We start from the raw sequence: 14,720 nt of genomic DNA, 5'->3' as shown, positions 1-14,720 counted from the left end.
AGCTCAAACATTGCAAAGGAAGCAAAAATTTGCTAGCTTGCAACTTGCATATTTCAAGAAGCAAGAATTGCCTTCTTGAACATCTCTAAATTGCTAGCTTGCATGTTCTAAAAGTGCTATCTTGTATGCTGTAAAACCTGCATATCTAAAACTTGATAGCTTGAATGTTCTAAGCATGATGTAACACATTGCTAAATTTTCTGGCTTCAAAACTACATGATGATAAAACTTGATATTATGTTTTTCATGCAATGAGTTGAATCAAAATCACAAACACTTGATTGTGGTACTTCTCCTTTTTGTTGATGACAAAGGGGGAGAAGTATGTTGATGACATGACATGTTATGCATAAGTTTATGCATAAGTTCATGATGACGTGTTGCAAATATTCATGATGAATATTGCAATGACTTGAATTCAGTTTGAATTCAAGATTCTATCAATATGGTATATTGATAGGGGGAGTTTGTTTAAACTCCGGGAGTTAAGGTTAACTCCGTCATCAAGTAGTTGTCATCATCAAAAAGGGGGAGATTGTTGAATCTCGTATTTTGATGATGAAACTACTTGATATATGTTTATGATTTGATCAGTGTTTTGAGTGATGCAGGATGCTTCGATCAGGATGAGACAATTAAAGCAGGAAAATCATGTTGTGCCGGAGGAACATGTCAGAAGATTGGACGTCGGGCCGGTGGATCGGTCGACGTATCGACAGAAGGCTTCGGGCCGTGGACTCGGGCATCAGGCCAAGAAGAGCGAGTATTGTGCCAAGGATATCGGAGTTGCGGAGTCAACTGCCCAATTGGGCAATAGGCTGCAGGAGAGGACGATGCGCCGAAGAATCGGACGAAGCGTCGAGGGACCAATGACTTGTCGGACAACTTGGTTAATTGCTTAGGATTAATTGTCTCGATCGAAGTTTTGTCTTAAGTGTGCAGGATTATCTATGATGGAAGAAAGACATGCAACAGGAGTTGTGCCGGAGTCAAAACAATGATCACGTTGGGAGTTCGAGAGTTCGACGGAAGTTCAGACTGTCGTCGGAGGTTCTAAGGGAACAAATCCGAGAAGTCCATGAGCTTGCCAAAGAAGCTCGTCGGAACTCGCCAAGTGGATCGTCGCAAGTTCAGGAGTTTGCCGGAAGTCCGCAGGAGCATCACCGAGGGTTCATCGGATGATCGACGGAAGTTCGCCGGAAGCTCGCTGGAAGAAGCGATTGATGCACCGGAGCAAGTTGCAGTAAATGTCTTAGGAAAAATCGTAGTTAGCATAATGATTAAGTTGGAAATGGGAGGTGATCCCATTAACTTAATCTTGGGGCAATTGGGCCCCTGAAAGACCCAAAATTGGGCCGAATGGATCAACCCATTCGGACCCTGATTGCTATGGGAGGTGCAACTGCCCAAGCCAGGAGGTAGCACCGCCTAGGCTAAGTCTCCGAGCGAGACTGGGCAGTGCAACCGCCCCAGCCAGGAGGTAACACCGCCTGGGCTCAGTCTCCGAGCGAGACTGGGCGGTGCAACCGCCCCTAACAAGAGGTGGCACCGCCTGAGCTCGGTCTTCGAGCTCTAGCAGGCGGTGCAATCGCCCCAGTCAGGAGGTGCAACCGCCTGAGCTCAGTCTTCAAGCTCTAGCAGAGAGGTGCAACCGCCCCTGACAGGAGGTGGCACCGTCTAGAGGCTCAGTCTTCAAGCTCTGCCAGGCGGTGCAACCGCTCCAGTCAGGAGGTGCAACCGCCTGATCCCGGAATTCTGGGAATTGACAGTTTTGAGCTCCAAATTTGAATTGGGTTGGGGCCTATAAATACCCCACCCATTCAGCACTGAAAGGCAACAACATATACACTGAAATCCTGATCTTGTTTTGTGATTTTTAGAGCTCAAAATTATTGTAAAGGCCAAAAGTTCTTCTCCCTCTTTTCTTCCAAGTTCTGAGTTGTAAAGAGAGGAGAGAAAATTCTGTAAGGGTTGTCTCCTAAGCCCGTCAAAAGGAGTGAAACTGTAAAAGGGTGGTTGGCCTTCGCCTATTGAAGGAAGGCCTCTAGTTGACGTCGGTGACCTCGTCGGTGGAGGAAGCCAAAAGTGGAGTAAGTCAAGATTGACCGAACCACTCTAAATCTCGGTTTGCATTTACTTTGAGCATTTTATCTTTACTGCAAACCTCCTAAATAGCTACTGCCTTCTACGCTTTTATGAACGAGTTTCTAAGTTCAGAGCTTTTTGAATCTGCGTTTAGATGTAAATCGGCTTTTTCGTACGATCATTACATTTCAGTTTACGTTTACGTTTTAATTTCAATCATAACTGCAAACTGCCTTCTGCACATTTATAAAACATATCTCAAAGTTCAGTACCTTCAAAATTAGCATTTAGACGTAAATCGATTTTATCGTACGAACGTCGCATTTCAGTTTGCGCTTGCATTCTAATTTTCATCATAAACTGCAAACCGCCTTGGTAGATTTACTTTAACGTCATCTCGCTTAATCTTAAGTTAAAGTAATCTTAGAATCAGCTTTTACATCGAAATCGTTTTTATCAAACGAACGTAGTTTCATTTTAATCGCAGAAAGATTTCCGCTGCACTAATTCACCCCCCCCCCCTCTTAGTGCTTTCGATCCTAATAAAGAGGATTCAAATTTGGGCTCCAAAATTTGAATTCTCTTTGGTTCCCGATGCTGGCAGTGCCACCGCCTGTCAGTGTCTAACACTAACAGTGGACTGGCGGTGCCATTGCCCAGCCAAGCGGTGCCACCGCCCAGATCTCGGGTGCTGGGCGGTGCCACCGCTCAGCTCTCGAGTGCTGGGCGGTGCCACTGCCAAACCCTCTAGTTCACTGGTTGGGCTTTAAATTTAGCCCAAACCAAGTTTAATTTTGGGCCCAGTTGGCCCCTAACCAGGATATAGGATTAACTCTTAATCCTAATCCTAATTACATGTGAACTACATAACTAAAAACATCCTAAACAAGTTTTCAACCGCGAACGTTGAGTCTTGTTCCGGCGAGCTTTCCGACGAACTTCTTCCGATGGACTCCCAGCAAGCTCCCAATCTTGTGATGACTTTAACAAGTAGCTAAGCCTTCTCGGTGACCTCCGCGAACCTCTGACGATCTTTTCGGTGAACTTCCGAAAATTCCGACAGGTTCCCGATTTCTTCTCGGTTAGTTCCGGCAGCATCTCCGACGATTCTTCGATCTCTTAAACGTCCATCGAACTTGACTCCGGTATTCTTGCTTTGTGTTTTCTGGTTATCGTAGTTAATTTTGCATACTTAACTCAATAATATGGATTAGATCAATTAACCTATCAATTGATTTTATCATCAAAATCTGAGATTCAACACCCCCCCCCCCCCCCCGCCCCCCTCTTAGTGCCTACTCGATTCTAACAATTGATATCAAAGCTACGTTTTTCTCATTTAGTTTAACACCCAAGAGAAATGACTCTTTTTAACTTTTAAGATGGTCACTCTATCATTCGTCCTCCTATGTTCAATGGGACGATGGACTACATATATTGAAAAACTCAAATAAGAGTTTTCTTGTTTTCTTTGGATGTATATTTATGGAGTATTATTGAAAATGACTTTCAAAAACCCTCAAGACCAATGAATGAATAGATTGAACTAGAGAAGAAAATATTTTTTTAAAATGCTAGAGCTATGAATGCTTTATTTTGCACCTTAGACAAAAAATAAATTCAATCGAGTTTCTATTTGTAAAATGACTTATAAGATTTGGCATACTCTTAAAATCACACACGAAGGCACAAATATAATTAAAGAGTCTAAAGTCAATCTTTTGATATATGATTTTGAATTATTTCGAATGAAGCTGAGCTAGACTATTGTTGACATATATACCCGTTTTATGAATGTTGTCAATAGTTTCAAAGCTCTTAGCAAATGTTTTTCAAAATTTGAACTTGTTAACAAGATATTAATATCCCTTCCAAAGAGTTGGGAACTGAAAGTAACTGCAATATAAGATGCAAAGAACTTAAATAATTTTCCACTAGAAGAACTTATTGGTTCATTGATGACATATGAAATGACGTGCAAGACACATGATGAACTTCAGAACAATCTTCCAAACAACAAAAAGGACTTGGCACTTAGAAAAAAAGAAGACCACTTGAGCGAAAGCTCAAGTAATGATGACATAGAACTCCTCATAAGTAAATTTATAAAACATAAGACTAAGGATAAAAATGAACTTAAAAAGAAGAAATTACTAAAGAAAAAAAAGTATTCAAGGTGGCTTGGGGCAAATCAAGCTCATTTGAAGACGAGAAGCAAACCAACAAAGACAATGTAGCGAACTTCGCCTTAATAGCTTTTAACGATGAGATAATCAAAACCCTGTTAGTTTATTTTAAAATTGCTTGATGCTTTTCATGAGTTATTTTTAAATTAATCAGTAAAAAATAAAAAAATATATATAAAAAAATCATGCTTCTCTTTCTAGTGATTTTGAATTTTTTTAAAAAAATTGATAATGACAATTGCATTTCTTTATAATAAAGGAACAAAATGTTATATTTAAATCTAATGCTTGTATATCTAATAAGATTAATCTTATGTATGTTTTAAGAAGTGATAATATTTATCTTGATGATTTCTATATTGCTTTACAATTATAAATGATTTTGATTGAAAATGCTTTATCTTTAATGAAAGATGATTTAATGCTTTCATTATGCATGATGATTTGAGGTCACGATGATTTTTGTGATTTATGACTTATTGATCTTTGTCGTAATGAAAGTTGCCTTTTCGATTTTAAATGATGATGCATATTTTTGTTTGGCATAAAAGATAAAGTCATACTTGTATGAAATCAAATCACTTATATTGAAACAAAAAGGGGAGAGTACATTTTTCTTGAAAATATCTCTAAAGCTTTTCGATTTTTTCAACAAGTGATTCTTAGTGATGAATCTATTTTATGTTATTTCTTAAATTATTAAAATAATTTTAATGATTTATCAATTTGAATGTTTTGAAAATAAATATTTGTTTCATATTTGATGATTTTACATTTTGAAATTGTGCATGATGAGTTGAAGTAATAATGGTTTGAATGCACGAATCGATAATTATTTTGTTACACGAATCATGATTCCTTCACTTGATACTCTAAATTTTTTCATAATTCATGATGAATTGAGACATTATGCATGAATTAAGTTCTCGTGTGAATCTATCTATGTTGCCTTCATTGAATTATTTGAAAAGTGATTTTGATAATGATTTTGGATCTATGACTCATTTTACTAATAAGATGATATATCCAACTAAATCATTTATCATATTTATGACTTGTGATATATTCAACATGAAACATCTTTTTTGATATACGTATGATTCACTCTTTTAAGAGAATATTTATTAAATCATGATAAATTGAGATTTTCTTTATATGAATTAAGATTTTTCATTGTTCTCCTATGATTCTATTTGCTATATATTAAAAAGAAGCATTATTGAAATCATGATCTTGAATTCTCAGAATCAAACCTTGATATTTTTCTTATGTGAATCAAGACTCCTCACTTTTTATTCTCGAATGATTTCTTATATTTTATTAAAAAAAATATTTATCAAAATGAATCATGTCTTTTGGTATTCATATGATCTTATCTTTCATGATATGATTTTTTTTTGGTATAATTCCTTGTATTCATGAAGTATATCTCATCACTAAATTTTTCTTAATATCTTTCATATGATGACTTGAATATTTACACCTTTGTGCTATTCTCCTCTTTTTGACTATGACAAAGGGGGGGAAAGAATTGCTAGCTTACATATCTCAAGGGAGATAGCCTTGCTAGCTTGTGCATCACAAAAATTAGCAAAAAAGTGCTAGCTTGCACACTGTAAAGATAAGCAAAAAGTTGCTATCTCAATAGAAGCAAAAACTTTACTAAACTTCGTATCTCAAAAAACTTGCTAGCTTGCATATTCTAAAATGATGTGAAATTTGCTAGGTTGTATATTCTAAAAGGATGTAAAATATGCTAGCTTGCATGATATAAAATTTATATATTTTTAAAAAATTTGCTAGCTTAAACATCACAAAGAAAAGCAAAATTGCTAGCTTATATGTTCTAAAATGATGAAAAATTTGCTAGCTTATATATTGTAAAATGATGTAAAATTTTGCTAGCTTGCGCTTTGCAAAGAAAGCAAAAATTGTTAGCTCGAATATTACGAAGGAAGTAAAATTGCTAGCTTGAACTTCGCAAAAGAAAAGAAAGAACTTGCTATCTTAAACATCACCAAGAATTGCTAACTTGCAATCTCAAGAGAAGCAAAAGTGTAATCTTGCCTATCTCAAGAAGCAAAATTTGTAAACTTGCATATCTCAAAAAGGAAGTTAAATTTGTAAACTTGCATAACTTAAAATTTTTGTTAGCTTGTATTTTGTAAAACTTGCATATCTCAAAAACTTGCTAGATACACTTCTCCATTTTGTTGATAACAAATGGGGAGAAATAATGATAATGATTTGAATCATGCGATATGATGTAGTTTTATACATTGCATGATTTTCTGAATTTAAAAGTTTTATCAATATGGTATATTGATAGGGGGAGTTAAGGTTAACTCCGTCATCAATTAGTTGTCATCATCAAAAAAGGGGGATTGTTGAATCTCGGGATTTGCTGATGAAACCAATTGATAATGTTATGATCTAATATATATTTTGAGTAATGTAGGACAAGCTTCGATTAGGAGAGGCAAATTGATTAATGTAAGAGGAATCGAATATTGGGTCGGAGTTGAACATGTCAGAAGATTAGACGTCGGGCCGGAGGATCAGCCAACATGTCAGTAAAAGGCTTCGTGTCATGAACTCGAGCATCAGGCCAAAAGATCGGACATCGCGCTAAAGAGATCGAAAATTGTGAGTGTTAACATGCCGATTGGGCAATACGCCGAAGGAGAGGACGATGCGTCAAAAGATCAAACGAAGCGCCGGAAGAACCAATGACATGCCAGACAACAAATGATTCGTGCTTTATAATAATTTATCTAGATTGAGTTAGTTTAAGGCGTAATTGGGTTGGTTTATAATGTAATTAAGCCAACTCAATTACGGGCCTATTGGGCCTAAGATGGGACTATTTTGGGTTAAGTGGAAGGCCTATTTGGTCATCAAAGTTAAGAGGAACCACCCATGAGCTGAAAAAGTCAAGAGCACACTTTTTCATATTGTCAAGCAGTGGTACCGCTAGTATGGGTAGTGGTACCAACCAGACACAGTCTCCTAGATCAAGCGGTGGTACCGCCAGTATCCCGAAAACCAAGGATGTGATACTTTTAGGCTCCAAGTTTGAATCCATTTGGGGCCTATAAAAACCCCTCTCATCTCTGCTCAGATTACACAAGAACTGAGAACAAAAAGAAAGAAAAATGTTATTGTAATCTTATGAAAACTCCTCTCTAAGCTCTAAGTATTAGTGAAGTTTAAAAGAGGAGGTAGTGAGGGTGTAAAGGTTCTCTCCTAAATCTGTCAAAAGGAGAATTGAGTTGTAAGGGTAGTTGGTCTTTGTCTATTAAAGTAAGACCGGTAGTGGAAGCCGGTGGCCTCAAGTGAAGAGGAATCGAGAGTAAATTTAGGTTACAACGACTAAACCACTATAAAAATCTGGTTTGCATTTCTATTTTGCTCTTTACTTTCATTGCAAACTGCTTTACTTTCACTACGCTTATGTACGCTTTCAAATTAAACATATTTCCTATATAGGCTTTGTCAAAACGATTTTTCATCAAATGAAAGAGTTTCAAAACTGATGTTTTTATCACTACACTAATTTACGCCCCCCCCCCCCCCCCCCACCCCCCTCTTAATGCTGACTCAATCCTAACATTCTGAAGCACTTGATTTGTCCCAAGTCACCTTAAGTATTTTTTTTTTCTTTTATGCTAGCATCATCTTCTTTAGTTGCGGACACTCAATTTTAAAATGCCCTAGCTTCTTGCATTCTTGGTAGATGATTGTGTCATCTTTTAGTTCAATTTTGTTCTTAAAGTCTTGTTTTACAAGATTTGTTTTATTCCTTTGTATGAATTTTTAAATTTTCTTATAAGGAGTGCCAAGTCATCATTATCACTTGGCTTTCATTAGAGTGGTCTTCTTTGGTTCTATGTGTCATATTCTTTCTGTTCTTTGGAAGGTTGTTCACATATTTATCGTGTGCCTTGCAAGTCATTTCGTAGGTCATTAACGATCCTATGAGTTGTTCAAGAAGAAAATTGTTCAAGTCCTTTGTTTCTTGTATTGCAGTTACCTTTGGATCTCAACTTTTTAGAAAGAGTCTTAGAATTTTGTTAACAAGTTCAAAATTAGTAAAACATTTACTAAGAACTTTCTAACCATTGACAACATTTACAAAATAGGTGTACATATCACCAATAGTTTTGCTTGGTTTCATTCGAAATAATTCAAAGCTACGTACCAAAAGATTTATCTTAGATTTTTTTACTCTACTTGTACCTTCATGAGTAACTTTAAGTATATGCCAAATATCGTGGGCAGTTTCACATATAAAAATATGATTAAACTCATTCTTATCTAAAGCACAAAATAAAGCGTTCATAGCTTTAGCATTTAAAGAAAATATTTTCTTCTCTAGATCATTCCATTTATTCATAGGTCAAGAGGATTTTTAAAAATCACATTCAACAATATTCGATAAATCAAAGTCCATAGAAATAAAAAAAAAATCATCATTCGTATTTTCTAATACGTGTAGTCCATCCCATTAAACATAGGAGGACGAGTGATAGAGTGACCATCTTGATTGCGTGAAAAAGCTATATAATCTCTCTTGGATGTTAAATCAACTAAAAGAACTTGGCTCTAATACCAACTATTAGGATCGTAAAGACACTAAGAGGGAGGGTGAATTAGTGCTTTTGAAAAATTATGATTTGAAAATTTTCATTCGATGAAACCCATATCAAAAATATTTTGAACTTAAAATGTGAGTGAGAGTAGTAAGAAAGTAAATTAGTTAGTAATAAGAATGAAAAGCATGAAAAGAAATGTACACCGGATTTATAGTGGTTCGGTTATCGCGACCTATATCCACTCTCAATTCCTCCTCTGTTGAGACCACCGGCTTTCACTAATGATCTTCTTTTTGTTGAATCTCAGCTTTTAATGATAGAATAAATTGATAGTATTTATGATTTGATATGTGTTTTGAGTAACGTAAGAAGTTTTGATCAGGGAGAGATAATTGAAGTAGGAAGAATCATGTTAGGCCAGAGAAAAACATGTCAGAATATTGGACGTCGAGCCAAAGGATCGGTCGACATATCGGTAGAAGGCTTCGGGCCATGGGTTTGGGCATCGGGTCAAGAAGAGCAGAAATTACACCAAGGAAATTAGAGTTACAAAGGTCAATTGGTCGATTGGACATTAGGCCGCAAGAGAGGACAATGCGCCAAAGTATTAGACAAAGTGTCGATAAACCAATGACATGTCAAACAACTTTGATTCAAGCTTTGTAATAATTGTCTAGATCGAAGTATATTTTAAGTGTGTAGGATTAACTACAATAGCAAGGCATAAATCAAAATGAAGTCCCGGAGCCAAGAACGAGATTTCGTTGGGAGTTCAAGAGTTTGTCGAAAGTCCGAATGTTCATTGGAGGTTCTGTCAGAATTGATCTAGAAGTCCAGGAGCTTACCAAAGAAGCTTGTCAGAACTCGCCAAGAAGATCGTCGTGAAGTCTAGGAGCTTGCCAGGAGTCCACTAGAACATTACTGAGAGATCGTCGGAAGTTCGTCGGAAGCTCGCCAAAAGAAACCTAGACTTACGGACTTATTTAGATTAATGAATATCTTAAAATTTATAATTAGCACATAATTGGGTTAGAATTAGGCCAACTCAATTATGGACCAATTGGGCCTAAATTAGGAGTGATTTGGGCTCATTGGAGGCCCATTCAATGACCCAAATGTTGGGCCAAGTGGTGGCACCGCTAGAATAGGTGATAGAACCGCTTGTGAGTTAGAAAACTCGAAAAACTCAGTCTCCAAGGCTGTCAGGCAGTGGTACCACCAAACTGGGCGATGATACCGCCCAGTGATAGTGTGTCAGGTAGTGGTACCACCTAGTATCAGGCTATAGGCAGTGGTATTGCCCGTACCCGAAAGACCTAGAAGTTTGAATTTTTGGATCTATTTTTTAAATCATTTAGGGCTTATAAATACCTTACTTGGGCAGCAAGAAGGGAGTAAGAATTCTAGAGAAAAAAACTGAGTAAACTCTACTAAAACTTTGAGTTCCCTCCCCCTAGTGCTTAGAGTTAATCCTAAGGGAGGTATGTGAGAGAATACTTGTAAAAGAGTGACTTGTAAAGGTTATCGCCTAAACCTGTGAAAAAAAGAAAGTGTTGTAAGAGTGTAGTTGGTCTTCACCATTGAAGGAAGACTAATAGTAGATGCCGATGGCCTCAACGAAGGAGGAATCGGGAGTGGATATATGTCACGACGATCAAACCACTATACAACTCGGTTTGCATTTACTTCTTGCAATTTACCTTTATTGCAAACTTCCTTACATACTTATTTTCTCATTACACTCTTTTGTATGTTTTTAAGTTAATATCTTTCTGAAATGGGTTTAATCGAAACAAAATATTTTTTGAATTGATGTTTTTACCACTGCACTAATTCACCCCTTCTCTTAGTACCGACTCGTTCCTAACACTTTCAATGGGCGAAGATCAACTACTCTTACAACTCTTTTCTGCTTTTCACAAGTTTAGGAAGAACCTTTTGCATCTCTTTTTATAAGTTATCCTCACAACTCCCTTAAAATGACTTAGAATATTGAGGAGGAAGGAACTCAAGACTTTCAATAGAGTTTACATACTTAAAATCACAAGTTTTTTATGCTCTTTTCTTACTATCTCAAATAAGAATGAGTGAGATATTTATAGGCCCCAAATAACTTAAAAAATAGAGTCAAAATGTCTTATCCCTGGGTTTTCGGGGTACTAGCGGTACTACCGCTAATGTTGGGTAGTATCACCGCTTGCGACACTGAGCACTAACGGTACCATCATTTGACATAATCTTGAATATTATATTTTGGCGATACTACTATCAATCTGGGTGGTACTACCGCTTGACATAGTCTCGAAGACTATGTTCTAGTGATACCACCACTAGTATAGGTAGTGCCACCACCAGACTATATACTTTCTTTGCAAAGCGCAAGCTAGCAAAATTTTATATCATTTTACAACATATAAGCTAGCAAATTTTTCATCATTTTAGAACATACAAGCTAGCAATTTTATTTTTCTTTATGATGTTCAAGCTAGCAATTTTTTAAAAAATATATATAAATTTTACATCATGCAAGCTAGCATATTTTACATCATTTTAGAATATACAAGCTAGCAAATTTCACATCATTTTAGAACATGCAAGTTAGCAAGTTTTTTGAGATGTGAAGTTTAGCAAAGTTTTTGCTTCTCTTGGGATAGCAACTTTTTGCTTCTCTTTACAATGTGCAAGCTAGAAAGTTAGCAATTCTTTCTCCCCCTTTGTCATAGGCAAAAAGAGGGGAATAACACAAAGGTGTAAATATTCAAGTCATAACATAAAAGATATCAAGAAAAATTTGATGATGAGATATACTTCATGAATACAAGGAATTATATAAAAAAAAAAATCATATCATAAAAGATAAGATCATGTGAATACCAAAAGATATGATTCATTTTGATAAATATTCTCTTTAATAAAATATAAGAAATCATTTGAGAATAAAAAGTGAGGGATCTTGATTCACATAAGAAAAATATCAAGTTTTGATTATAAGAATTCAAGATCATGATTTCAATAGTGCTTCTATTTAATATATAACAAGTAGAATCATAGGAGAACAATGAAAAATCTTGATTCATATAAAGAAAATCTCAATTTATCATAATTTAATAAATATTCTCTTAAAAGAGTGAATCATATATATATCAAAAAAGATATTTCATGTTGAATATATCACAAGTCATAAATACGATAAATGATTTAGTTGGATATATCATCTTATTAGTAAAATGAGTCATCCAAAATCATTATCAAAATCACTTTTCAAATAATTCAATGAAGGCAACATAGATAGATTCACACGAGAACTTAATTCATGCATAATGTCTCAATTCATCATGAATCATAAAAAAAAATTAGAGTATCAAGAATCATGATTCGTGTAACAAAATAATTGTTGATTGGTGCATTCAAACCATTATTACTTCAACTTATCATGCATAGTTTCAAAATGTAAAATTATCAAATATGATACCAATATTTATTTTCAAAACATTCAAATTGATAAATCATTAAAATTATTTTCATAATTTAAGAAATAACATAAAATAGATACATCACTAAGAATCACTTATTGAAAAAATCGAAAAACTTTAGAGATATTTTTAAGAAATATGTAGTCTTCCCTTCTGTTTAAATTTAAGTGATTTGATTTCATACAAGTATGACTGTCTTTTATGCCAAACAAAAATATGCATCATCATTTAAAACTAAAAAAGTAACTTTCATTACGATAAATATCAATAAGCCATAAATCATAAAAATCATCATGACTTCAAATCATCATGCATAATTAAAGCATTAAATTATTAAGTATGATTTCATTAAATATAAAGCATTTTCAATTAAAATCATTTATAATCATAAAGAAATATAGAAATCATCAAAATAAATATTATCGCTCCTTAAAACATACATAGGATTGATCTTATTAGATATACAAGCATTAGATTTAAATATAATATTTTGTTCCTTTGTTATAAAGAAAAACAATTGTCATGATCAATTTAAAAAAAAAATTTCAAAATCACTAGAAAGAGAAGCATGATTTTTTTTATATTTTTTATTTTTTATTAATTAATTTAAAAATAACTCATGAAAAGCATCAAGTAATTTCAAAATAAACTAAGGGGGTTTTGGTTACCTCGTCGTCAAAGGCCATTAAGGCGTAGGCTTTCAGTATTCTAGTGATTATACCACCATATGGAAGCATCATGTCTTTCTTAGATAGTTCTAACATGTTTTGCTAGATAAGATAACCAAGACAGATGTCATGTCCTTTCATGATCCAATACATAGTTCCCAATTCTAATTGGCTTACTTCATCATGATGGTATTGTTTAGGGAGAATGATGCTAGTTAGGATATGATGAAGTACCTTAGTGTTTAGTGGCAGTAGATGTTCACAACTTTTAGGAACAAATGCTAAGTTGGGATTGGCGAAAATTGTTCCTAAGGCTTCAACATATGTTGTCCCAACAGTTTCATCATCCCATGATCCTCTAAAGTAGAGTCATCTATTTTTTATGGGAATGCCTATCATATCGCAAATGAATTTATCCGTAATGGAGATGTGTTGTCCTAAGAGATATGTAGACATTCTTTCTTCTTCATCTACTTGTATATTGTTGTAAAACAATCTAACAAGTCTTGGATAGATGGGTTCACTAATTTGTAAAATAGGGAGTAGATCTAAGTTTGCAAACCATTGGATTGTCTCTAAGTCTCTTAGTTCATTTAAATCTACATGTTTTCCCTTATTGATACTCCTAAGTTCGAAAGAGGAAAACTTTTCAGCATGATATTTTGAATCGAAAAGGGTAAGATCAAAATCTTCCACTAATCTCCTCTTCCCTTTATCCCTTGAGGATCTTCTAGACCCCATAACTATTGCTATTTAAGAGGATAATAATGAGCAAGAGTAAATGAATCAAAAACAAAATTTAAGGGGTTCTTAGAGAATACCTTAGTGAGATCTTCAATAGAAGGAGAGATTGTTGATCTTTTGCTTCAAAATAAGGAGTATTTGGGATGCAATGAGGGATGAAATGGAGGTGGCGAAGCTTTGGAAGAGTAAAGAGGGGAAGGGAGTGAGTTGGGGTCGGTTCCACCGTCGGCCCTAGCTCGGGTTAAAAAGAGGCAGAGTTGCGGGCGATTGCACCGCTGGCTAGGGCGGTGCAACACGTGATAGCCGGAGGTGCTACCTCCAGCTGGCACCACCTGCAGACAGTGAGCACTTGTTCTGACCGCAGTGTGATCTGATTTGAATGTTTTTGACTTGTGAAGAATTTTCATTCAGAGAAATCAACTTTACTTACGTAATTACGTAAGAATTTTTATTGTAAGATAAGAAATTTTGCATGATCAATATAGATCTTGTGACGTGCATACTCTAAATATCGTGTACATGTTTGTGACAGATTGTTCAGGTTGGTAAGCCTTGCAAGTTCATGATAAACTTAGTAAGTTCATGATATAGTTGGATTTGAAAGTAACGAACGGATGAAATCAATGAGTTTGAAAATCTAGAGGATATGTGAAGTGAGAATCATGGGTTTCCAATTCTGAGAAATCAAATAGGATTGTATCTATATCACATTTGTAATTTTAACCTTCTAATCCTCTTCTGTTATTTAGGCTAGAGAGCATCGCGAGTTCTTTTTGGATCTTGGGTCATGAATATCGAGAATCCAAAGAGCAGGATATTATTTCTTGCTCCTAGCTTAAGATGTTTTATATCTTTACAAGAAAGGATGATCTTTAGGTACCCATTTGCTTTTGGGTGCCTCAAAAATAGATCTACATTGTTTATCATGTTGCATAGAATTTATCATGGTTCCTTTAGGAACCCAAATTA

The sequence above is a fragment of the Musa acuminata genome, chromosome BXJ3-1, assembly GCF_036884655.1.
Source record: "Musa acuminata AAA Group cultivar baxijiao chromosome BXJ3-1, Cavendish_Baxijiao_AAA, whole genome shotgun sequence".
NCBI lineage: Eukaryota > Viridiplantae > Streptophyta > Magnoliopsida > Zingiberales > Musaceae > Musa > Musa acuminata.
Note: the sequence above shows the minus strand (reverse complement) of the source record.